This window comes from Arvicanthis niloticus, chromosome 26 (assembly GCF_011762505.2).
Source record: "Arvicanthis niloticus isolate mArvNil1 chromosome 26, mArvNil1.pat.X, whole genome shotgun sequence".
In the NCBI taxonomy this organism is placed as follows: Eukaryota; Metazoa; Chordata; class Mammalia; order Rodentia; family Muridae; genus Arvicanthis; species Arvicanthis niloticus.
Genome location: NC_133434.1, coordinates 14907860 through 14932890, shown reverse-complemented (window position 1 = coordinate 14932890; position 25031 = coordinate 14907860). Strand labels below are relative to the sequence as shown.

The 25031-nt window shown below is 44.5% G+C and overlaps 1 pseudogene; it reads right to left on the bottom strand.

Annotated features, from left to right (window-relative positions):
* Positions 1 to 5027: 5027 nt before the first annotated feature.
* On the bottom strand, positions 5028 to 21006 carry LOC143438740 (threonine synthase-like 1; annotated as a pseudogene).
* Between the last annotated feature and the right edge of the window lie 4025 nt (positions 21007 to 25031).

Below are 25031 nucleotides of genomic sequence, written 5' to 3'. Positions count from 1 at the left end.
ACTCCCACTAACTGAGTTGTCAAGTTCTGTTTACTGGGTAACCCTGTCTCAAAATGTAAGGTGATTGAAGTAGAGACAAATCCTCAGGGAAGTAGGCCCCCTGCTGTATTAAGGCTCTCTGACCTTTGGATATGACTGAGCATTGGGGTTCAGGGTACTCCCAACTTTACCCTGCAGTTCCCAGGGTGGGCATGGCTATTTTCTGTCCTCTCAAAAGAAAAGCTGAGATCAAGAGAGAATGTTTACATCAAACTTGGATAAATTCTGGGTTAATTCCAACCTAGACGGTTGCATCTGAGAGCTCATGTCAGTCCAAAGCCTTACAAGACGCTTCTCCATCATTGAGGCCTCTAGGCTGGTCTTTCTCACCAAAGCTACTTCATTCCAGGCCTCTCAGAACTCTGGTGTTCAGCATGAGGTGAATGAGGTAGGGCTTTCCCCCTAACTAACACTGTTGGAGTTCTGCTTCTAGGTGTTTATGCCTCAGCTTGGGTCTCTTGGCTAGGTAATTAAGGGGAAAAAAATGTCTACCAGGTATTGTCCTCAAGGATCTTATTGACCTCACAGCCTATAAACCATAAGCATACCAGCATGTGGTCCCATAGGGACATTGGAAATGCACATATGCAAAAGCAAAGGGACAGTTCTCTAGTTCAAGTGGGCTGAGCCTTCAGCCTCAGTTTCTGGCTCATCTTTCCAGTACTGGCAATTATGCCTTGCCCTGCTTGGCTGGAGCCCTAATGCATCCCTGCCTGCCTCTTGTCAACTTCTTGCTGAAGTCCACGAGTCCCAACACTATTCCCTAGAACTTCTATTTGCTGGCAGAGCCTCTGTGCTAGCCAGATGGACCATCTGGATTTAGCCTCAGACAAACACCCACTCCATGCAGTGACCACACCCAGCCCTGCCCTACCTACAGCTAATTTCCTTTCCCCAAATCACCAATTCACCAAGGCTAGTGACCTGATACCAGCCAAGCTAAGGTCATCCCCAGTCTTTGTGGAACTGAGGAAGGGACAATCAATACCAATACCTTCATAGAAAATCAGCCATATTACTGAGCCAGACATACTAAGGATTCTTCATTTTCCAGAACCCTCCTCAAGGTGAGTAGTCTACGAATTCCCACAACACAGTAGTTTCCCAACAATTCTAGAGGATAGTAGAATTTCTATTGCACATGAGTCCAGGGTTAGTGCCATGAGTGTACCTCACTGAGTGAACTAAAATTTTTCTGGATCCTGACACCCCTAAATCACCAGTAAATCCACAAAACCAGTATGCCCAGATAGGAGAGGGAAACCAGGAGAGGGGGGGATACATACAGGACCGAGGACAGATCATCACAAGCTTACTTAAAAGAAGTCAAGAAGTCATGGGAGCTCCACGTTGCAGAACCTCCCAGAATGAGAGTTGCAGCTCTCATAAATCTCTAGAGGTCGAATTTGTATCTTCTACTTTTTCTTTCTCTTCCATCATAGTTGGATTGGACACAAGAGCACTGTGCATGCCAAGTAGGTAGGTGCTCTACCACTGAGCTACACTCCTAGCCCTTGGGTGTTGTGTTTTGTTTGTTTTGAGAACAGAATTTGTCACTTAGATCAGGCCAGCCTTGGACTTCCTATGTAGCCCATCATGACCTCAAATTTGTAACTCTCCTGCCTCGGCCTGTCAAGTGCTGGTATGACAAGTTTGTGCCACCATACCCATCCCTGGACACATCTTAAAGAACAATCACGATCCCCATTGTATACTTCTGTGGCCAACTTTGCTCTTGTAAGATCTTTGTTCTTATAAAAGCTCCAAAAGATAGGGACTCTGTTCATCTTAGAGATGGGGAAACTGAAGTTCAGAGTAATTAATCCAACCTCCAAGATCATATATAACTTTTGTACTGCAAAGGTAGGACATAAATACTGGTGAGCCAATCTAAACCTCATGTTCATTCTAGTATACATACTGGCCTCCAGAATTTTCTGGGTTCCCTTCTCTCCTTATCTTGGTATGTTATTTTTCCTCTTTCATCTGCTCATCCAAGCACAGGTCTATAGAAGTTACACCAACAGTCACTTCACAAACAGTTCTCAAACTGTTACCATTTGACAGACATTGTGAAAGAGTCTGAGGGAACAAACACAAAGCCAATACAAGTAATTACTAAGTATTGAGCGTCATGGCAAATGGCATGTACGAAGCTACTGAGCAGCACAGAGCTGGCCCAGGTTCTGCCTTGGGACAAGTAACAAAGAAGATACCATTAAAAGTTCACAGTCCACAGCTTCCACAGTGACGTGGTTGTGTTTGCTTGGTTTTGTTTTGTTTTATTTTCTTTGGGGGGGGGGCATGTTGCAAGGGCAGAAGGTGAACTTAGAAAGATGGGGAGATAAGCAAGATTGGGGTGCTCAAAGAATCAACTAAAAGAAAGAAAAGTAAAGACGGGGAGGAAAAAAGAAAAAGGAGAGAAAAGGGAAGGGAAGGGAAGGGAAGGGAAGGGAAGGGAAGGGAAGGGAAGGGAAGGGAAGGGAAGGGAAGGGAAGGGAAGGGAAGGGAAGGGAAGGGAAGGGAAGGGAAGGGAAGGGAAGGGAAGGGAAGGGAAGGGAAAAAAAAATACAGATAGCCTCTTTGGCCAAAATCCACTACATATAGTCTTCCCTATGGCAATTAGTAGACCTAGAAACCCCTAGAAATACAAATAGCATTAGCCCCACTCCTTCACCATTTTTTAGGTATAAACAGAAAGTGCGGAGAGTACAGACTCCCTACCATATTCATACCAAAGGGAAGTGTCACCTATGTACCAGATCCCCCTACAAATCTCTACTTTCCTTGCTAAAGAAATAACTGAGAGGCTTAAGTAACTTCATCTCGGTCATTGGCTGCAAAAGCCCACTCCAAAACCCTGGAGTGCACGAACATTCGACTGTTTGCTAGTTCTGGCCTCACCATTCAGGCCAATGGCTTCTGGATGTGCACCCCCATGATTGAGCTGCAAGCACAGCAGGTAGCAGGTATTGTATGAGATTGTGCCAACCCTGCTGTGAGCTGCCAGGACACTCCAAGTCAAAGGACAGGAAATAGCAAAAACTCTGAGGGCTGGGAATCCATGCTGTCCACTCCCCTTTGCACCTGAAGACCTTCCCCTTAGGCAACCTCAGTTCTTCGTATCCCTCCACCTTCCCTTCCCAGCCAAGAAGTCTGAATACCAGCCCCAGGAAAATGTCAGCCAGACCTGGTCAAACATATGCTTGTATCAATGGCACCCATCGGGAGCATCAGCAGTTAGGAGGAGGAAGAACCCAGGGCCAGGGGTGGGGCACATGGCATCCCATCAAGCCTGTCACTGCTCTGAGAACCCTCAAACCTACTCTTGGCTTTCTCTCTGAAACAAGGGTTGTCTATGAGCCTTCATCATCCAGGCCCACGCCATGCCCATGGCAAATCACCCAGCTTGCAACTGCATGCCAACCCATGAGCTGGCAGAGACGCCAGCAAGGCTCAACTCCCTCTGCCACCTGCCTATTGTCACTCTTCATTGAATATCATTGCCCTTCCACAGGGCTGTGCTCTCAGGCTCCAGGCTTCCAATCTGCTTTCTGGGAGGCTGACAGGGGATAGGCGGGCAGGGGGAGGCTGCCCTGCCTTACTCCTACCAGCTCCTTGCCCAGGGCATGAATGTTGGAACAAGTGCTAGGAACCCAGATGGTAATTGCTGCCATCTAATTATGCGTGCATATGATATTAGCCAAAAGCATTTGACTATCTCCTGCCGTCTTAAGCACATCAAATGGAGAGGCCGCACAGGTTCGAGGATTGCTCCAGCAAGATAATGGCTGACAAGACTGCCTGCTGCCACTCAAGCAGCCACTGGCAGGCTAACATTGCTCACTGGAGACCTCACTAACCACTCAAGGGATGAGAAAGGGCTGGGCTGATCCCTCTTGGGCCAGCAGGATGTAGAATCCTCCGAGGCGCAGAGGCCTTTGCATTTCCAATATCCATCCTCCTGGTCCTAATATTGACAAGCAAAGAGCTTATAGTCTCTGATAAAATAAAATAAAAATGAAAACAAAAACTAGTTTGGGTTCATGTCTTAATAATCAGAAGGTATCCCCCATTCTTCTAAAAGCATGATACCCGGCTCACCTGGTGCAGTCTTTCTCATAGCAATGAAGAGCCACTAGGACACCAGATGCTTCTCCTTCATCTACAAGAGAGCATCTTCTCATACGGCTCCTATTTGCAATTAACTGGGAAGAAATTATTACCTTGTCCTGGTCCTGTTGGTGGAAGAACAGATAAGCTGTTTGGGTATATTGTCTTTCTGGGACCTAAGATACTTAGCACAAAGCCTTGCCCACAGTGGGGTTCAAGGAAAGCTTCCTGAGCTCAACTTCACCTTCCTAGCTGGCAACTTTCACTTTATCCGCTGTAACTGACAACATGTGAGACAACAGAGGCCCAGGAATGAACAAACCGCAGTTTCTGCCCCAGAGACATCATGGTCCCTCTGACTCAGCAACGTTAAATCCTAAGTTCCATTTTGAACTATTAGAGTTTGGGAGGGAAGAAGAGCGCCAAAGAAAAAGTCGGGTAGAAGCTGAAGGCAGAGCGAGCCCTATAAAAAGCTGAAGTTTTAGTGAGCACTCAGCAAGGCCTTCTCAGGATGTCAATGCCACACCCGTCACGGTCACGACATTTCTGGGACCAAGTACGCAGGAGGTAAGTAATTAACAGGTATGTGAATGGATGTTTTATCATATGCTTTATGATTCAAGAGAGTGGTGTGGGAGCCCCTATGGTAGCCAGAGTTCCCCCACTACCACCACCCCACACACCTAGGGACTCTGCAGAGCCAAGGTTGTTCCTGGTAGCTAGATGATGAAGAGAGGGTGTGGTTGGAGCTGATTATTTCTGCCCCCTGGCCTAGGCTAGGTGCTGCTGAGACAGCACAGTGGAGGGGTAGCTAATAAGCAGCAGATTCCAGTGGGCTACAGGTATCTATAGTCAAGATCAAGTTCCAAGGAGATCTAGGGCAAGGCTCCACGAAGGCTTTGTCTAAGGACGTGAATGCAGTCTGAGTGTGGCGTTGGCAGGGGAAGAGGCAAGGTTCCGAGCCCACTGCCCAAGCAGAAACTGAGGCGTAACACCAAGGTCATCTGCAACACCAAATGACAGCAAAGTAAAGGTCACAAAGAGGGTGTGGCAGCTGTCCTGTGAGCCCCTTAGGGCTCACTGCAGCCCAGTCCAGGAGGGCCTCTTTGTGAGGTAGCTGGGACTCAGTTTCGAAGGGTTCGTAGAAAGTGGAAAGCACCTTGGACAGCAGCATGGCGTGTAAGCCAAAGGCAGGATGGTCCACAAGGGCAGCTTATTATTTTATTATATTGAGGATATGGCAGCAGTCTTGTAAGGGAACTTGCCAATTAGACTTGGGAACTTTGGAATCCTGGGGGAATTATAAAGCCAACATAAGGACAGAGATAAAATGGAAGTGGGGGGGGGGGTGGATATAGCTAAGATGGCCTCTCAGGAGTGTCAAGTCTTCTATGAAAACTCCAAGGAGACAATAGCAATACCCCCATGTATGACTACTGACCAGGTGGGGTGTTGAGATAAAACAGAAAGAGATTCAGCAGGTGACAGGCACAGAGTGTTGAAGAAACTGTGCAGTACTTAAGCCTCCCATCTGCTGGTTCATCTCCTGCCTGGCTTTAGGTCAAGGGTTTCAGCTCCACAGATTCTACCTTGAACAGAGAGAAAACAATGCCACGCTTGCCCCAGCTCCTTCTCTTTCTCCGCCTGTTCTTTTCTCATTCCCAGAGAGGATGTTTGCTTTGCTTCTCTCCCCATCCACGCTTCCAGCATACAACCACCTCCCAAACACTAGGAAGTAGGTGTGTCAGACTGTAGCTCAATGAAGGTGAAGAGTTGATACCTCATGATACCTCACCGATGCTGAAGAGAGAAAAGGCATCCTGGGTGGTTATCAAAGACAACAACTGATCAGTGCCTGCCTCCTTCCTTAGATGCCTTTTGTCACCTGATCACCCAGAGCTGCCCCAAGACGGAGCTCACTGCAGCTACAGGAGAGTTGGGGGCTCTTTTGATCCCAGAAGTGCTTAGCTCTGGCCTCAGCTGCCCTCCTGCAGCTTCCCTGCTGTGGGAGAGCATAGGGAGGGTCTAGGCTCCCTTTGAAGTCCATCCTGGCAGAAGACAGTGCTTCCTTTTCCTGCAAGCTGTGCCTGCTTGGGGAACCAACCTCCAAAGAGCAATGGGCAGAGGTTCTGGTCAAGGGTGTGCAGTGGCTCCTCACATAGCCCTAATTGTTCTAGGACACCCCCCCCACCCCGCCCCAGGCTGTATAGAAGACAGTATAGTCATGTGACCTTCGAAAGGCCACTGAAGCTCCCTGAACTGCAGCTTCATTATCTGACAGGCAGGGATCATTCCACACTGTATTAAAAGATGTCATTGACAAGTCAAGATTCATCACCCACCTTTTTCTTTTACCAAACAAGAAAACAGGAACTACCACCTAATCTATGCTGTGTCATCCAACATAACTGGAATCCTGGTGTCAAAGACATTAAAAGGAGGGGAGAAAATCAATTGTGAGAATTCACGAAAGATAGTAATACTAATTCTTACTGCACAAAGAAGGCTTTGGAGAGGACCCAGTGGGCTAATGAGTGCCATCATGCTTAGCAAACCAGGAAGCTGGGTTGTTGGGCCCCATTTCGACCCTGGTTTGGGCCTTGTGAACAAACCCAAGCCTAACTCACTTCCATACCCGGGTGACTCAGCAAGACCTGTTTGGCCCCGCCTCTGCCCTGGCATTGCTAATGTAGAGCTTTGCCATTGGCCCTGTCAGTCACCCCATACCCTCCAGTCACCCTTCCCCACCTCTTACATCATCTCACCCCACCAAAACTCCTCCTCCCTATGCTCCGAGTTTATGTAAGTGAGAGGCTGATACATTAAAGTTGAGTTCCTGCTTTGACAAGACTCCCGGCAGGGTGTGTTTCTTCTGGGCCTCCAATACTCACCATCCCACTCAGCCCCAGAGAGACCCGGCAGGACTGGGATCTCTCTCCTCTCACCTGGACCTGCCAACAAGGAGCCGACACTGGGTGAAGGCATGAGTTGTGTTTATTATCAGGGTGTCATCATGGTCAAGTTCCCATATGACAACATGAGTATGTGAGCTTCAGGAGGCAGCCTGAAGCCATCTGGTTCATCTCCTTTCAACACTGCATCCCCAGTGTCCAGAAAAGCTCTGCACACGGACAGGCTCTCAATGCACTCACCATTAGATGGATGAGGTCTCACCCATGACAGACACATTGGAATATATGGCTAAGTCTCTTCTGGTCCCTTAGCTGTGAACTAGGTGAAAGCCCAGGTCAGGGCTCTTTGAGATTATCAGGTAGCACCTTCCACAGTGAGCCTTGTCTTTTCTACAATGAAGATGAATACAAGTCAAGGACTGTCCCTCCTTCCCAACGACACAAACAGTGGAAGCATTTATAGAGCGATGACTTTGTGAACAGCCAGAATAAAAAGACAAATGAGATCTTCTCTCCCCTCGAGTTGATTGATTGAGAAGATGTAAGAATAGAGAAAAATTAAGGCAACATGAGGCCTGCGCATAGCGTTGGAGACCCGTCCTTTGGCTGGTATATTTGTTTGCTAGAATTACCATAACAAAATGTCATAGGCTGGATGGTTTAAGCAACAGAAATTTATCATCTTACAGTTCTAGAAGCTTCAAGTCTCAAGATCAATATGCCACTGAGGTTAATTTCTTCAAAGGCCTCTTGACTTGGCTCATAAATAACTGTCTCTTATATCTGTGTCTTTATATGTTCACTCTTATACAGTATACGTGTTCTAATACCTTCCTTTTTGTGAGGGTGCCACTCCTAAGACTTCAACATGAACTTGGCAAGGATAAATTCAGCCCAGGACAGTTATTTAGCTATTTAACAAGTACTTCACAACCACCTATGGTATGCCAACTACTATGCTAAGTGAAGAAGAGATGGGTAAATAATACAGCTCTTAAGAGGATCACAACCAAGTCTGGGAAGCTGACAAAGAAGCAGGTAACTGTGATCCTTTGTGGAAGGGTAATGACAAAACCACAGAACCAGCATGATTGGTGTTTCAAGGAGGAAGGACACTGTCCTAGCCTGGGAAGTGGTCAAGGACGGCTTCTTTGAGGAAGCAAATTCTAGCTAACCATGAAGGATTGATATGAACCACACTCCTGATAGTAAAAATAAGAGACAATGTGAAGAAGCCACACACCAGTCAGGAAAGAGGGTGAAAGAAGGTGACCATCTCAGAGGTTAAATTAAAACTACAGGATGCTGAGGGTGGGTGCCTCCATCAGTGTGATGCTTTGGGAGCCACACTCACCTCTTTCCAGGCCTAGCTCTATCCCAGTGTTTCTGAGGGAACACGGATAGTTTGGTGATGCTGGGACAGAGGTCAAACAAGCTAGGACTGACTGTGTGCTATACAACAACCAAATGGAGCTGGATGTGGGATCTGGATGGGCCCACCCAGTGGGCAAAGGAGATTGGTCTCTGTCCTCTGAGTAATGTATGGTCAAGTGATCCAAGATGGAGCCTTCAGGAGTTCCCTCCCGAATTGGGCAGGCATGTATTCCATCTGGTGACAATGTGGTTTAACTGTAAAACACATTGCCCAGAGCCAGACTGGAAACTCAACAGGTCATCATTGTCACTATTTTTACTCTGCCTGGGATGGTTGCTTATCTGCGAAGAAGGGATGATACAAGCATCCTACGGTGTCCCTGGAGTCTTAAAGGAGATGGCCTGTGTAGTGAGGACCAAGTGAGACACACAATGTAACAAATTATGATGAAGCACGGCTTTATCATGTGCAAGCCAGGATAATTGTATATGTTATTGAATCAAAGATTCCTTTGTGAGACCCACTATGCTTAGATTCCTCACTCAGGAAGAAACGCATGTTAAATGTGGTTACATGTGACTCTGGCTCAGCACTGAACTTAGGATACAAGGAGAGATAGGAGAGGAGTGAGTATAAAGGGAGGGAAGTGGGAAGAACCCTTTGGCTTCTGTCTAGTTGCCTAGGTTGGAGACCTGACCACATTTGACATTTTTTTTTTTTTACTCTCCTGCCTCTTCAGTCCATTAGCCACCAATTCTGGACCTGCTATCTCCTTCCTTCTCTATAATCTGTTCATGTCTCTTAGTCTAGTCTCTCACTAGCATTACGGAGTTGCTACACAGTGACACATGAGATGCTAAGGTCAGGTCATAGCAGAGTAGAGGCCCTGGATCCAATATGGCTGGTGGACTTGGAAGAAGAAAGATATTTACATAGACACATGCATAGAAGAAGAGAGGAGGAGAAAGCACAGACAGGGAGACAGCCATGCGACAATGGAGAGAGAGGCTGGAGTGGCTGCTCGCCACCACCAAAAACTTGGAAGAGACAAAGATGGACTATTCTACAGAGTCCCAGAGGAAGTGGGGCCCTGCCAACGCCTTGATGTTGGTCTTCTGATCTCCAGAGCTCTGAATTTGTGTCTGTTATTCTAAGCCATCTGGCTTGTGCTATTTCATTATAGCAGCCCTGGGAAACTAATACAAGTACCAGCTCCTGCAGCTGTTACAGCTGTACCGATCTGCAGAAGGACAGAAGGACAGGAGGCAGGGAGGAAAAGATGTCTTTTCCCATTGTCTCCTCTCTTTTGAGACAGTTACTACGGGGTTTGGTTTGGTTTTGTCCCTAGGTGTGAGCAAAGAAGATTTCTTACAGAAGGTACTGTAAACATGTGCCTTAGACATCTTTCTGAAAGAGGAAGTGAGTGAGCGGCACAAAGGGAAAGCTTCTTCAGGATAACCCATTGACAGAATGATCATGTGAGCTTCTGCAGCGCTGCCATCCCTGTGGACTCATAAACTTGAGAGAGAATGAAGCACTTTTCTAAAAAAGAGTATAAAAGGCAGTATTGTATAATTTCTCTTAAATGTCTGCTGGGCATCGGGGGCCTATAAATAGGCAGAGCATCTGCTGTGCAGAGTAAGATGGGCTGATCTCTTAAACAGGATGCACACTCTGGATCTTTCCAGATCTATCTCGACTTCTGGGCAGAAAGGAGGCGGAGGTGGAAGGCCAGCCTGCTGACCTATAAAGAAGCAGAGAAGAAGCAGGTTCTCTGTCCCCGGGTGGTGCCCAGTGATGACACACTGGGAGCTGAGGGATTAGGGCTTGTCTTTTTCTGTGTTACTACTGCAGCAAGCAATTGTGAATTTAGTGACTCACAATGACACAATTTTATTATCTTACAGTTCCAGTGATCAGAAGTTCAAACTGAGTTTTATTAGATTAAAATCTAGATGTCAGCCTGTGTTCCCACCAATATTCAAAGGTAGAACCTAGACAGGTTCACAATTTGATAGCATTATTGAGAAGTGAGCAAAGGTGAGAGGTCTGGAGGAAAGCTAGCTGGAAGAAATAGATCACTGAAGATGTGTCCAGAGATACAAACATATACATGTGTGTGTGTGTGTGTGTGTGTGTGTGTGTGTGTGTGTGTGTGTGTATATATATATATATATATATATATATATATATACTTAGTTAGGTTTTTATTGCTCTGAACTGACACCATGACCAAGGCAACTCTTATGAGGACAACATTTAATTGGGGCTGGCTTACAGGTTCAGAGGTTCAGTCCATTATCATCAAGGCGGGAACATGGAAACATCCAGGCAGGCATGGTGCAGGCGGAGCTGAGAGTTCTACATCTTCATCTGAAATCTGCTAGTGGAAGATTGACTTCCAGGCAGCTAGGATGAGGGTCATAAGCCCATGTCCACGGTGACACACCTACTCCAACCTACTAATATTGCCACTCCCTGGGCCATATGTATATATAATGTGTATACAAGCCATCATATGTATATATAATGTGAGTGAGTTTGTGTGTGTGTGTGTGTATAATTAGATAGATAGATATAGTTAGATAGAGCTAGATATAAATATATAAATATCCCTCTGCTCTTCCTCTCTGGTCACCGTGTGTTAGGCACATCTGTTCCATTGTACCCTCTCAATCTTTATGATCTGCTTCACCACAGGCCCAAAAGCATCAAGCTAAATTACCATGAATGGAAAAGTCTAAAACTGAAAACTAAGGTAAATATTTTCTCCCTTAGTTATTTTCTCAAGCATTGGTCATGGCGGCTAAATGCTCACATGCACAAGAGTACAGGAAATCACCCAGATGGTGAGAGTAGGGAGGTGATGATGAAGCATCAGAGGGTTAGATGATGTGGCCTCTTTCTGTATAGGCCTCAGACACAGAAATATCCATAATGGCGCTATCCACACCACATACGTGGTAGGGAAGTAGACTCCCTTTGTCAGCTTTGTAAATTTCATAAACTTTGCATACTTCGTAAACTTTCTAAACCCTCCAAGTAGGAAAATGACCAGGCCCTCTGCCTGGGGAGTTCTAGCAGCCAGGTCCCTCCTCCAGATCTCCTTAACTATCAAAATGGAGGCTGTAACTGTCACAAGGGTCATCTCCAGTCTCTCAACAGGACCCTCCATAAATTATGCTAATTTTAGGTGAAAAGTCTGAACAAAAGCTACCAATCCTGAAATAGGAATACCCACCAATCCCTGAACTTCACACAGAAACCCATCAATCCCTGAACAGAAAAGCCCACTAATCCCTGAGCTCCCCAAGCTCAGGACTTGAAATTGCACCAATCCTCACCCTGGAAATCTCCACCCTGCAAAGCTCCGCCCCCTAAGAAAGCCTATATAAAGACTGTCTGCCAAGTTCTCTTCTGTCCAGTTCCTCCAAGGAGTAGAGGCAGCCACTCCTGGATTTATCCCTCCATACCCTGGACCCTCCCAATAAATCTCTCTTATGAGATTTGCTGCAGGTGTGACTCTCTCACTGGAAGAAGCCAAGAAGCAATGAAGAAAAGATGTGACAAGGAGCAGGGCTGAGGCTCCTGAGCTCCTCAGCTCAGCTGGAGATACCCTCTCCTAGGAGCTGCAATGCCTTTGCTGAGGAGGCTTCCTCTCAGAGCTGTGTGGTTCCTGCCCCTCTCCCCTTACTCATCTCTCAGGATGCCTATCCATTGGGATACCTTTCCTTCTCAGAGCTGGACTTCTCAGAGCTTCTCAGTTCCTGGACTTCTGAATCCCAGAGCACTTTCCCATCTGAGCAGCAATGCCAATACGATCTGCTTGTGATGGGACCACACATTGATCCATCTAAGATGGTCTGTCTAAGACCCTCTCTAAGATGGTCTGCCAGTCTGGGAGTAGTTCAGATCTTTATGAAATCTAACATGTCTTTGATAACAGGGACAAGAAGAATCTGAAGGATCTTTGGAAAAACACTTTGCCCCATCTCCCGTTTTTCCAGAGACTTGAAGAGGGAGTCGTAGCCATTAATAAATGGATCTAGAACTAGAAGCCAGGACTTTTGACCTAGGATTTCGATGTACTAGCTAAGCTGTGTATTACCTTGGCAACACCATGTGCCAGAGGACCCTGAAATCACTCTGTATATCTAGAAGGGTTGGCAAATTCTTCTCCAGAGTTGCAGCTGATTTAGACATGGCTTTAAGGCATGCGATTGAGGCATACTCTAGGTCTAAACAGACTGCAATTTAAGAAAAGTTATCCATTATCTTTACCCAAATTAGTTCTGTTAGAAATACGGGGCACGGTCCCAGACAAATCACCCCATGCACCAGGTCGCACGTGGGAGGTTTAATGGGAGGGGGAGTCAGAGGCAGCTTCTGTAAGAGGATGGAAGGAAAAAGAGAGTGGGGCCAGGAGAACAGTCTTTTATCTGGGCCTTGACAAATGCACAAAGGGATGTGTGTGTGTTGGGGTGGGTGGGTGTTGAGGGGTGAGGTGTGTGAAAGAACAGGCATAGAAGCAACACTGTCGCCTAGAGATGCCGCATCTCATTGCTGTGTCATCTGTAAAGATGTCTGGTCCTGTGAGGTCGCTTCTAGCTGTCCATGGATACACCGGATGCTAACAAGTTCCCCAAAGTCACAATCTATTTAAGCTTTAGTGCTGCTGGGCCAGATATTTGAGGAAAGTGACACGCAGGAAAATTGACTTTTGCTCCCGGTTTTAGAAGGTCCAACCCATTTTGACACACACACAGAGAGAGAGAGAGAGAGAGAGAGAGAGAGAGGTTCACAACATGGCAGCCAGAAAGCATGGAAAAGGAGATACAGAAAGAGGCCAGGGAGAGAGACAGTCTCTAAGACAGACTTCTAACTGATATACTTCCTCTAACTAGGCGCCACCTCCCACATTTCACCTCCTCCCAATAATGCGATCAAATTATGAATCCAACAAGGGAGAAGCCATTGTTTAGATCAGAGTCCCCATGATTGTCTGAATGACCGGCCTCACAGGCACACACAAAGATTCTCATCACTAACTTGGTGGCTGTGTTAATTCAATCAAGTTAATTGTTGAGATCAGTGATCATAACAACCCACAAGGAGTACCAAACAAAGCTCCTCCTTTTTGTGCAAGATCATTGTGGTTTACTAGATCCAGCGCTCATAAAACCCAAACCAAAGTACACACAGTTATAGTGAGTGCTATTACATCACTGAGCAAGAGTAATTCAAGGGATATGATCATAATGGTTTATTATTCCTTTCCCACTGTTTATGATTCATTCACCGAGTGAAGGCTCCCTCTGTCTGTAATTATAGTCGTAGTCTTGGAAATAGTCCATAGTTTGTGTCCTTGACAGAGTTCTGAGCACCACGATTCTACCTCCTGGTGCACATAGCCTATGGAGTCCTCTAACTGGAGTGTGGTCCAGACTAAATATGAAGGGGAATAGTCATTCCTCCATTGGTGTTGTAACAGGGCTTTGGGGATAGTCCTTGTTCTAAAAGATTGCATCCCCTCACTACTCCCCATTGTTTCTCTTTCGTTCAGCATTGGAAATTCTGAAGAGATGCCCCACCTGAAAGATATGAATTTTAAAATAATCTTTCTTTGGAATTACAGGGTCCAGAACATCTGGTGACCTCTGTAACGCCTTAGCCTTCAATCATGGCCATCAATTGGCACAAACTATGTAGATTGCTGGGAGGTTTAACTGGCAGAAAAGCAAAGTGTCTGTCTTAAGAAACATGGGGGTGGGAGCTAGAAACTATAAGCTCAACACTGGGGAGGTGCAGACAGGATCTCTGGAGTTTACTGGCCAGGTAGCCAGTCTAGCCAGTTCCTAACTTGTTACACAGAAATTAGAAAACATAAAAGCCATTTCCTCAATTCTACCTACAAAGTTCAAAACACAAGTGGGAAACAGTAACAGCTACAGGATTCACCTATGGGATCAAGGACAGAGCCATAAGGACATCTCCCACTCATTCACCACAAGGGGTTGAGGAATGGTGTGTAGTCTCAACTCTGAAGAAGCAGAACAGCAACTCTATGGTGGGTTGAATGAAAATGGTCTCCATAAGCTCATATAGTGAATGATTGTCCATAGTTGGTGGAACTTTTCAGGAAGGATTGGGAGGTGTGGCCTTGATGAAAGAGGTGTGTCAGGAGGGGTGAGCATTGAGGTTTCTAGAACTCATGGCATTACCAGTTAGTTCTCTCTCTCTTTCTTTCTCTCCCTCCCTCCCCCTCCTTCATGGTTACTGTCTCAACACATAAGCTCTCAGCTACTGCTCCAGTACTATCCCTGCCTACTGCCATGCTTACCACCATGATAGTCATGTACTCACTCTCTGAAACTGTAAGCCCCAATGAACTCTTTCTTCTATAAGCTGCCTTGGCCATGGTATCTTAGCATAGCAGTAGAAAAGTAACTAAGAGAACACCCTACTAGTAAGTTAAGGCACAAATATAATCCTCCCCTAAAATGTGGAGTGTTTGGCAATGTCTTAGTCAGGCAGGGTTCTATGGCTGTGTAGAGACACCATGACCAAGGCAACTCTTATAAAAGAAATCATTGCTGGGCGGTGGTGGCGCACGCCTTTAATCCCAGCACTTGGGAGGCAGAGGCAGGCAGATTTCTGAGTTCGAGGCCAGCCTGGTCTACAGAGTGAGTTCCAGGACAGCCAGGGCTACACAGAGAAACCCTGTTTCGAAAAACCAAAAAATAAAAAAAATAAAAAAAAAATAAAAGAAATCATTTAATTGGGGCTGACTTACAGTTTCAGGTCTAGTCCATTATACTCTTGGCAGGGAGCATAGCAGCATGCAGGCAGACACAATAGCTGAGAGTTCTACAACCAGTTCAGAAGGTAGCAGGAAGAAACAGTGCCACTCCCTGATGACCAAGCATTCAAATCTATGAGCCAATGGGGGTCATTCTTGCCCAAACCACCACAGGCAATAAACACAATTCCATTTGAACTGGTGTCAAAACTCCTCTCCATTGAGAACTTCTAACTCCATTGAGATCCTGTTGACAAGGTGTGTGGAGAGTTATAGAACCATTCTTGCCTATAGAAGGCAATAGGCAAAGGCAGGGAGGAGCAGAGACTTCTAGGTACTTAGTCTTACGAATTTGAATAATGAATTTCATGGACAATGGAGAGGATGGGCTTTTAAGAAAGGAATTTATCATAGACTCACAGGAGACCTCAAGAGATGAGAACGAGGTAGAGTTCTTGTATAGCAAGAGTGGGTCCTAGGAAATGGCTTGTCAGCAAGGGTCCCATCTAAAGGTTAATAAGGCTTTGCTGGGTTGAGGTATGTGGGGTGAACTGGCTGCCCACATGCCTCAGTTTTAGTCATAGCTGTAGAGTGAAAAATTATAAAGACCATTTTATAAAATATATACAGGCTTTTTCTTTACCCCTAGACCTGAGCAAAAGAATGCAAGTTCACTAGTTCCAGAAAGCAGAACTGAATGTAAGATTTCAGGCCTTCACTGTCCTGGGATACATTCAGGCCTTCACTGCCCTGGGATACATTCCGGGAGGAGTACATTATCCCTGAGTCAGAGGACACTTGCTGGATTAACATTCCTCTAGCCTCAGGGAAGAGAACCCACCTGTGGGTGGGGAAGGCCCAAAGCAGGAAGACACATTCCTGACTACAAAGAAAGATGCAAGTCATCTGGGTGGTCCCAGGAACTGGCTAACTGAAAGATAAATGGTTGGGCAAGATTACATTTTTACAGAAGAATGAGTATACAGAGTGTTTTCCACATGACCCTAATTCATTTAGATTGGGTTCCTCTGGAATTCTATTTTTATGTTATATTTCCTTAGCAACCCTTCACCCCCTCCTCATTCTCCAGGTTTGTGGTTTCCCCCTTTAAAAACCCTTCTCAGACTGACTGGCTTTGTCAATTCAGCTCCTTCCTGAGCGAAAGAATTGACCTTGGCCAGCCAACTCTCTTCTCTAATAAACCTCTGCTGATTGCATCCAGGTACGATGTCTTGCAATTTTTGGGTGGCCGTGACTTCCCAAGACTTGCGTAAGGGTCTCCCAAATTTGGAGGTCTTCAGTACCCTCACAAACAACTTCCAGGCAGCAATGGACAAATTGTGAGAAACAAGGCCAGAAATTGTTTTCAAGATTCCTGTACCTCACACTGCCTCACCAGCTTCTAGCAGCTGATCCCTTCAATACTGCTTCTGGGAAGGAGAGAGAGACAATATCCCCCTTTCTTGTCAGACTCTGAATTCTTCTCAGTGGCATGTACAGGTGGCCCACACTGGAAGCCAAGCTCTCCCTGGCAGTGATAATAGACTCAGGAATTCTGACCTCTTCCCACCATCTATCATGAACTCAGGTTGCTAAGAAATTGCAGACAACTCTTCAGACCTACATAGATTAAACTGCCTTCAAGCTACTTGTGAGGAGTAGACATGGGGGACACACCTACACTCTGGGTTACAGTCAGTCAACAGCTCTTCTCATTAAAGAGTCCCTTGCACCAAACTTGCAAGCCTGGGTTTCCATACATAGGGCAGCTGTAACCTAATGGCACACCACCTCCATCCTCTCCCCCAAGGCCTTACCGGTTAAAACTGGAATCAAATTCAATTCTCCCTCCTACATTGCTCTTCACTCTTGGCTGTTATCTTATCTGTTTGGGGACCAAGAAAGAGACTGTTCCTGGGCACATTCTGGTTTACAATATAAAATCTGTGCTCTGAGCCCTCTGGCTTTGCCTTTTGATATTTAAAGCCATGCTTTTGAAATTCAAAAATACCCTTTTTTTCTCTCAAGCACCTTGCCCTTAGAATTGAAATCTGTGTCTCTCAATACCATTGCCTCTACAATAGATTTACAAAAGGCTACTTAAGAGCTCAAAAGGCAAGAAAGGGGCGCTTTGTTCTCTCTGTATGGTCCCTGCCCTCAGGGCAGTGCATGGAGAAAGCCCAGCTGAGGCTCAAATTGTAAGGTGGAGAGGCGAGAGGGTTAAGGGATGGCAAAAGCGAGGGAGTTTAATATCAGAACGTTACTGGGCAGCATTTATAAAATGCTGAGGTAAGTTTCCCCCAAGGCTCAGCTAAGTGTGGTGTTCAGGACTCATTCTAGCCAAGGTACTAATAAAAGCAAGCAATTGTGAGTTCATAAATATTGACACAGAGAGTCGACAAGTAACTTTATTATGCGTATTTATAATCATTTGTTGACGAAACTTTAAAAAAAAAAAGAATCTTAGAATGTCCACAATCTGAGACTTTCAGAAAAATCACTTAGACTTGAAAGAGCACATTTTTAACAATAATTTTTATTTATTCTTTGACAATGTTTTATATGTATGTAATGTATTTGGATTATATTCACATACCCCTCCCCAAGTTCTCCACTCATCCTGTTCTCACTCCCTAAGGAACCTTTCTTCACAAGGCATCTCTCCTACTTTAATATCTTTTTTTTTTTAAGGAACCTACTGAGTTTAATTAGGGTTGCTTGCATGTTCAGGGGTGTGGGGTTGATTTTTTAAATCATGGAACAAATAATTTTAAAATATATTTTTTTTAAAAAAATATATATATATAATTGTATATATGTGTATATATGATTCAAGACACTGTATTAAAATAAGGCACCTTGGCATTTGCATAGCATAACAGCAGAGGCTGAGACCACTTTGACTTTACTGTTAGAGAACCCAGGTCCTAAGCAGAGAAGGCAGAAACACATCTAGGCTGGCTGCTGCCAGGGGTCAAAGGCAGCCCAACTACTGTCATGTTCCATGAGTTACACTGCCAAAGCCCCACTACCCTACATAGAAAACAAGTGACCCTTGTTACATCCAGGACCTGCTAGCTGCTTTTGTCTCCCAGACACCTCAAGTTCCCTGAAAAACTCTCTCTCTCTCTCTCTCTCTCTCTCTCTCTGTCTCTGTCTCTCTCTGTCTCTCTCTCTCTCTCAGTCCCTCTCTCTCTCTCTCTCTCTCTCTCTCTCTCTCTCTTGCAGAGTTAATGAGAAAGCATTCAGTGCTATATCCATGCACCACTACTACCACCACCACCATCACCACCACCACCATCACCACCACCACCTCACATACATAATGTTCTTTCTAATACCTGTCTGTGCGGCCCTTGGCTCACAGTTCCCGTTGATAGTTTCCTGCTAAAAGGCTACACTTCCCAAGCTTCCCTTGCATCCAGGCATAGCAGCTCTAGAAGAATTTGATGTATGTGTGGTAGTTTTTTACCCCATAAAAAAACAGTAGGAGCCATCTTGTTTGTAAACATTTTGGTGAATCAAACACATGGGTGTCAATATGCCTTCTTACCATGAATAAACGTGACTCCAACTAAGGTCAGACCAAACTTCTCTTTCTGGAATTAAGGAGCTTGTTGCTTCCTATAGAAAACAGCTCTCTCTAATACAGCATCTCTTTGGATTTGAAGGGAAGCCTTTCTTGGATCGTGTGTGTAGTATCATGTTCTGTCCCTCCTCCTTCAAGGCCTAATCATGGCTATCTGTGGATCTGTGGTTATAAGCTTCTCTCCCTCCCTCCCTCCCTCCCTCCCTCCCTCCCTCCCTCCTCTGCTTGCTCTCCCTCCTTTCCTATTCTTTTGGGGTTTTTTTTCTTTATCATTTTTATTAAGATGGCTAGACCCATTTAAGACTGCACTTCCAGTGTCTCCTGAAGTAGCTACAAGTATCACATAATTACAACCTGGTGGGATACAGTAGGTAAAAATATGAGGCGTAAGCTGTAAAGACAAATCTTTAAAGGACCCCGTTGGGCCATAAAACAACTCCAGGATGAACTGATCGACAGAAAGGTGCTGGACAGGGGCAACTTTGGAGCAGGCAAAGCTTTCCCCATAAGCAGTGTCAATCATTTCTCCTAATTTGTCAGCAGGTATGTCTGCAGGGTGATGTCTGCAGGGTGACATCCGCAGGGCGGACGTCTGCAGGGCGAATGCACCTTTCCAAACGTAACCTTGTTCTTTCTATATCAGCTGCTCCTCTTCGGTTATTCCACTCCCCACAGCGGCTTAGCTTTGGAAACTCCTCAGGAACAAAGAGGCCACCATCAGAAGTCAATCCCTCAACCACGGCTTCACTGAAGTATTTTGGTGGAAACTTCTTGTCATGGTCTTTAAAACAAACATGAAATGTATGTCTCTGAATCCACGACTTGGTATTGTAAAGCCCAAATGAAAAGGACCTCACCGATCCATGGAGAACTGCAGACGCACCCCAAATCACTCACGAGAAACACAACTTAATGCAATCGCATGAGGTTTACTGGCTAGCCAGGGCTGTCTTCCCTTCAAGCCCGCGCAGGGGCAGAGGAATTCAGCCTCGAACAAAAGAATTTTACAGCTTTTAAAGGGAGAATCTACAAACCAGGTGGGGGTGGAGTTAGGGAAGGCAGAAGGCTGAGAGTGGAGTTAGGGAAGGGGGAAGGCTGAGAGTGGAGTTAGGGAAGGGGGAAGAAGGGGGAACAGGTCATTAGGTCATCAATACATTTGATCTCAAATTCTTAAGATGGGTGGTGTGTCACTTTATAATTGGCTATTTCTGACTAGTTTCACACTATATATCATGAGCTCCAGTTCAAGGGGGTCAGGCTAATCTCGAACTTTTAGCATCCTGGCACCAACTGTCTCAGGGTTGTTAGTTCAAAGCGCGGCCAGGCTAATCTCGGGCCCATAGCATCCTGACACCATACATCTTATGGTTTGTTTAGTTAGGGCCATCTATTCAAATGGTCAGCTAATTTCCTGGGACTGAGGCGACACAGTGTTTGACTTACAGGTTTTTATGTCTTTGCTTTTAAGAGTAGGGTTCAGGGGATCAACTTATGATTTTTCTATCTTTCAGTATCTTTTAACCGCATCAAGCACTTTGTCCGCAACCTCCTCGGCTGAAGCCCCACTCTCACAAAAGACTCGGGCATCGTACAACTTCTTATAGTACAGTCTTCCATGCTTCAACTAATCTCTCAGAGATGCTCCAGTGTTCTGGCCCACAATCCTATCAATTCTCATTGATTTCAGACGACTAATTATATCCGTTAGAGGCACATCCAGGTATACAGCAGTTCCATTTTTCTTCAGATGCCACATGCTACTAGCATCATGCATGAGATCCACTGAGGGAAATCCCACTTCCAGACGCAGAACACTGTTGAACACTGTTTTTCCATCCTCTTCTAAAAATCGCTCATTACCGACATCCTGCAATTTTTCAGACATGCCCATATTCCAGGTTTTCTCAAGGACACCACCGTCCACATCATGACACAACAGCCAAGGTTGTCACCTAATATTCTGCCAACTGTTGTTTTCCCAGGACCAGGAGGCCCCATCAGGACAATATTCTTGTCTCCAACAAGAGAGTGGGTGGAGTGCTATGACTTCCCTGATAGTGCACGTGCAAAGACTCGTGGAAGCAAGAGCTGTGTGGGGGTCTGCACTTTAACTGTCACACTAGAAAAAACACTTCTGGGTTATCTGTTTCAGATGGTGACATCTAGTAAAGTTCAGCATTTCTCTTCACTTCTCCGACCAGGTCAACCTAGGGGTTGGCTTTAGCCAAGTAAGTCAACCTGTCAAGAGAAAAACTTCATTTCCTTATTTGGCTTTGTATGGTGCTATGCTTAACTCACTAAAGTGCAAACACCATATAGCAGGAACCACAGATGAAGAGCACACTGAGTCTGAGGCAAAGTCGATCTTTGCAAAAAATAGGGTCCCAAATTTGAAACGATTTCGCTATGCAGTCTGATACACTCTCTGAAGCAAAGCAAAGCCCAGAGAACCACCCAGAGAAGAGTAGGGAGAGAAAGGGGAAAGGGAAGCGACTTCAGCTCAGCCTTGGTAGCCTCAGGCAAACCTTGGTAGCCTCAGCAGGCAAGCCTTGGTAGCCTCAGCTGGCAAGCCCATCTCAGAGCTGCTACTCCCTCCCTTCCTATTCTAATAAAGCATACCTGTGGGATAATTTTGTGTCGGCTCCTTCCCGTGAACCTGCCCTGGTTTTTTTGTTTGTTTGTTTTTCCCTCCAACAAGAGCCCAAGTCACATATATCCCTCCCTCCTGCATCAGACATGTAGCATAGCTCACATCTTAACCCTGCTTCCTTTCCTTCCTGGGAAACCTTTTAAGAGAGGATACCTTGCTTTATCTGGCAGGACTTCTTATTCTGCCATATTGTTTGTAGTGGAAAATAAATCTCTTGCCTGATAGACAATTTGACTCAGCCCCCCCTCCTTCTTCTCCCCTGTCTCCCTAAAGACCTAAAACTTCCTCCTTGCTCCTTCTCTGAACCACCCATAAATTTAGCTGCCCTCCAGTTTACCTTTATAAAACTAAGGTAAACGTAATGATTGGCATGGTAGCTGGAGGTTCCTACAACTGCAGAGTTGTATCACAGCATGATATCATGAAGCCTCTGGAATAGTACATATGTAAGATCACCCAAAACTAGTGGGGACCAACATGCCCAACCAGGCCAAGATGACCATTGACAGTTCTTTGCTTTGCTCTAATGGCACTTTCATATCATATCATTTGAGCTGTGGAGACTACCTTGATCTAAGTTACTCCATGTTATATAAAACAATGGCTTTTAGGCTGGAGACTGCTCTGAATGGCTTCATGTCACCTAGTAGCATTTGGAGCAAATTCACAGGTAGGATGGAATCTGCACTTTCTTGGGCACATAAACACTACCCACTTGATACAACCTGTGAAGCCCAAGACTGATAAATTAGTCTTACAAAGCACAAAGGGTATCTACCACCTATAAACTTATTGAAGTTTACTGGGCACACTTAAACATGGAGGTATATCAAAGTCTGGTCTATGTTTGAGATCTCTCCTAGCCTTCCCCATTACCAACACGACTTTCATTCCTAGAATGAAGAAATATACTGTACTATAATGGAGAAGAGAAAAATACTTCTTTCTGAAGACACAGGGGGCACAAAGAAGAATACAGAGAAAGCCAGTCTTGCTGGCTTTGGTATACAACTAATACCATGCTTTATTATGTTCATCTGATCTTCCTTGTCTAATCACACTTCCGTTCATAGACCATGCCTCACAGACAGAAGCACAAAAAAGGTACAGGTTTGGTCTCAGCACTAACATGTTCACCAAGAATGTACAAGGCCCTGGGTTCAAGACTTAGCACTGCAAAATAAATAAATGTTTGAAACTCAGTTTAAAAAAAAATAAAACCATATTTTGTTCCTTTGTCTTGTAGTTCTCATTTTGGAGGGCTCCTACGCCATATAGTGTATTAAGCTATAAAAATAAACTTTCTATGTTTCCCCCTTGTTAATCTGTCTTTTAAAACAGGTGCCACAGCTGTGAACCTAACAATGAGTGAGAAAAAGATATTGCTGTTTCCCCCCTGCCTTAGCAAAGGTGTAAAACCAATTCCATAGAGAAAAGATAGAATTTTCAACAAATAGTGCTTGAACAGTTGGATGCCCATACTCAAAAAATTTAACTTTGATCTACACATCCAAACAGGTACAAAACTAATTCAGAGTAAGTCATAATCATAAATGTAAAACCAAACCCAATAAAATACCTAGAAGAAAACACAGTAGACACCCTGTGACCTGAAAGTGGGTCAAGATTTCCTAGCTATGACCCCAAAAATCCATCCATAAAAAAAAAAAAACAAATTAATAAGCTGAACTTCTCCAAAACTAAAGACTTTTGCTCTTTAGAAGACAGTTTTGAAGCCTCTGGGATAAGGCAATGGACTCAACACTGCCTTCATGTGATACAGTGAATGATGGATCCTTTTCCCATGAGAAAAACTAGAAGAATATTGTAAACCACAAAGGAAGTAATCGAACAGCTGAAAAGTGTGGAGAAACAGAAGATGCTACATGTAGGGTAGGGTAGAGGGCATGGGGTAGGGCAGAAGCATCATCCACAAAGTAAGAAAATACACACCAATAAGATACATCTGTTATAAATATATATGCCCCAAGTGTTGCTGCACCCAATTTCATAAAACAAACATCATTGGTCATAACTAAATAGATAGGTTCAGATACACTATAATAATTACTTCAATACCTCACTCTCATTAATAGATAGATCATTTATAAAAAAAAATCAATGAGAAGCCTCAGAATGTTCTAAGCTTATTAGGAATGCATGGAGTTTTCTCTAAAACAGACCACATTTTAGACTAGAAAGCAACTCTTAACAAACATTTAAAAAATCAAAATCATTTATTTTATCTTGTTGGAGTATAATGGAATAAATGTAGAACTAAGTAACAAGAGAAAATACAGAAACTGTGCAAATACATGGAGATTAATCAATGGACTCATGAGTGACCAGTAGGCCATTGAAGAAATCAAGGGGAGTAAATTTAATTCCTAGAATTAAATAAAATGAAACCATAACTTATCTGAAACTTAGGGATGTAGGAAAGGCAATTCTAAGAGGACAGTTAATGGCTATGAGTTCTTGTATTAAAAACCAGATGGACCTCAAATAAATAACTTAAGAATATGTCTCCCTGACTGACCAAAGCAAATTCAAAAATCAGTAGATAGAAAGACTACAGATCAGGACAGATATTCATGATACAAAGACTAAAAGAACAATATAGAGAATGAATGAGACAGAGTTGGTTCTTGGAAATGGTAACACCAGGAATAAACCTTTAGCCAAACTAGTAAAAAGGAAGAGACAGAAGACCCATACTAACAAAATTAAAAATGAAAAGAAGACGCTGAGACAGATACCTGTGGGATCCAGAAGACTGGAGCTGGAGAGATGACTCTGCCCCTGGGAGCATGGATTACTCTTCCAGAGGATCTAAGCTCGTTCCCAGGCCCATATCAGGTAGCTCACAACTGCCCATAACATCACCCTAAGAAAACAATTAATAAAATAAGACTAATGAAGTAACATAAAAATAATGTAAAATACATTTTCAAAGAAAAACAACCAATGGATACAGAGAAAAATCACAAAAGACAACTGTCAAGACTTTTGATCCAAGCTAAATTAAAAGCTTTAAAATCATATTAAACATCAGAGTTTATATATAAAAACACCTGGGGAAAAAAAACAGTTTCCAAAGAAACCAAAATGTACCTGCTACAGAGTCCAGCTGTTCTTTCCCTGTGTCTCGAACGACAGCACAATTAGTGGGGGTGCCAACGCACACCTCCATCCCAACACTTGGGAGGCAGAGATAGGAGGTGCCCAGTCTACATAGCAGTGAGAATAACAGACAGGCAGACAGACAGACAGACAGGCAGGCAGATAGATGGACAGAAAGGCAAAGAGACATAGACAGAGAGACAGAGATATAGATATGAATACACAAAGAGACACATAGAGAGAGACAGAGATATAGATACACAAAGAGACAGATAGACAGACGCAAAGAGACAGATATACAAAGAGACAAACACATATACAGAGAAAGAGAGAGACAGGGAGAGACCGAGAGAGAAAGAGTGAGCGCATAAAGGTCTGAGTTAAGCTTATTGACAATTCTAGAATTTGGTAACATTTCCTTCCATCAATTA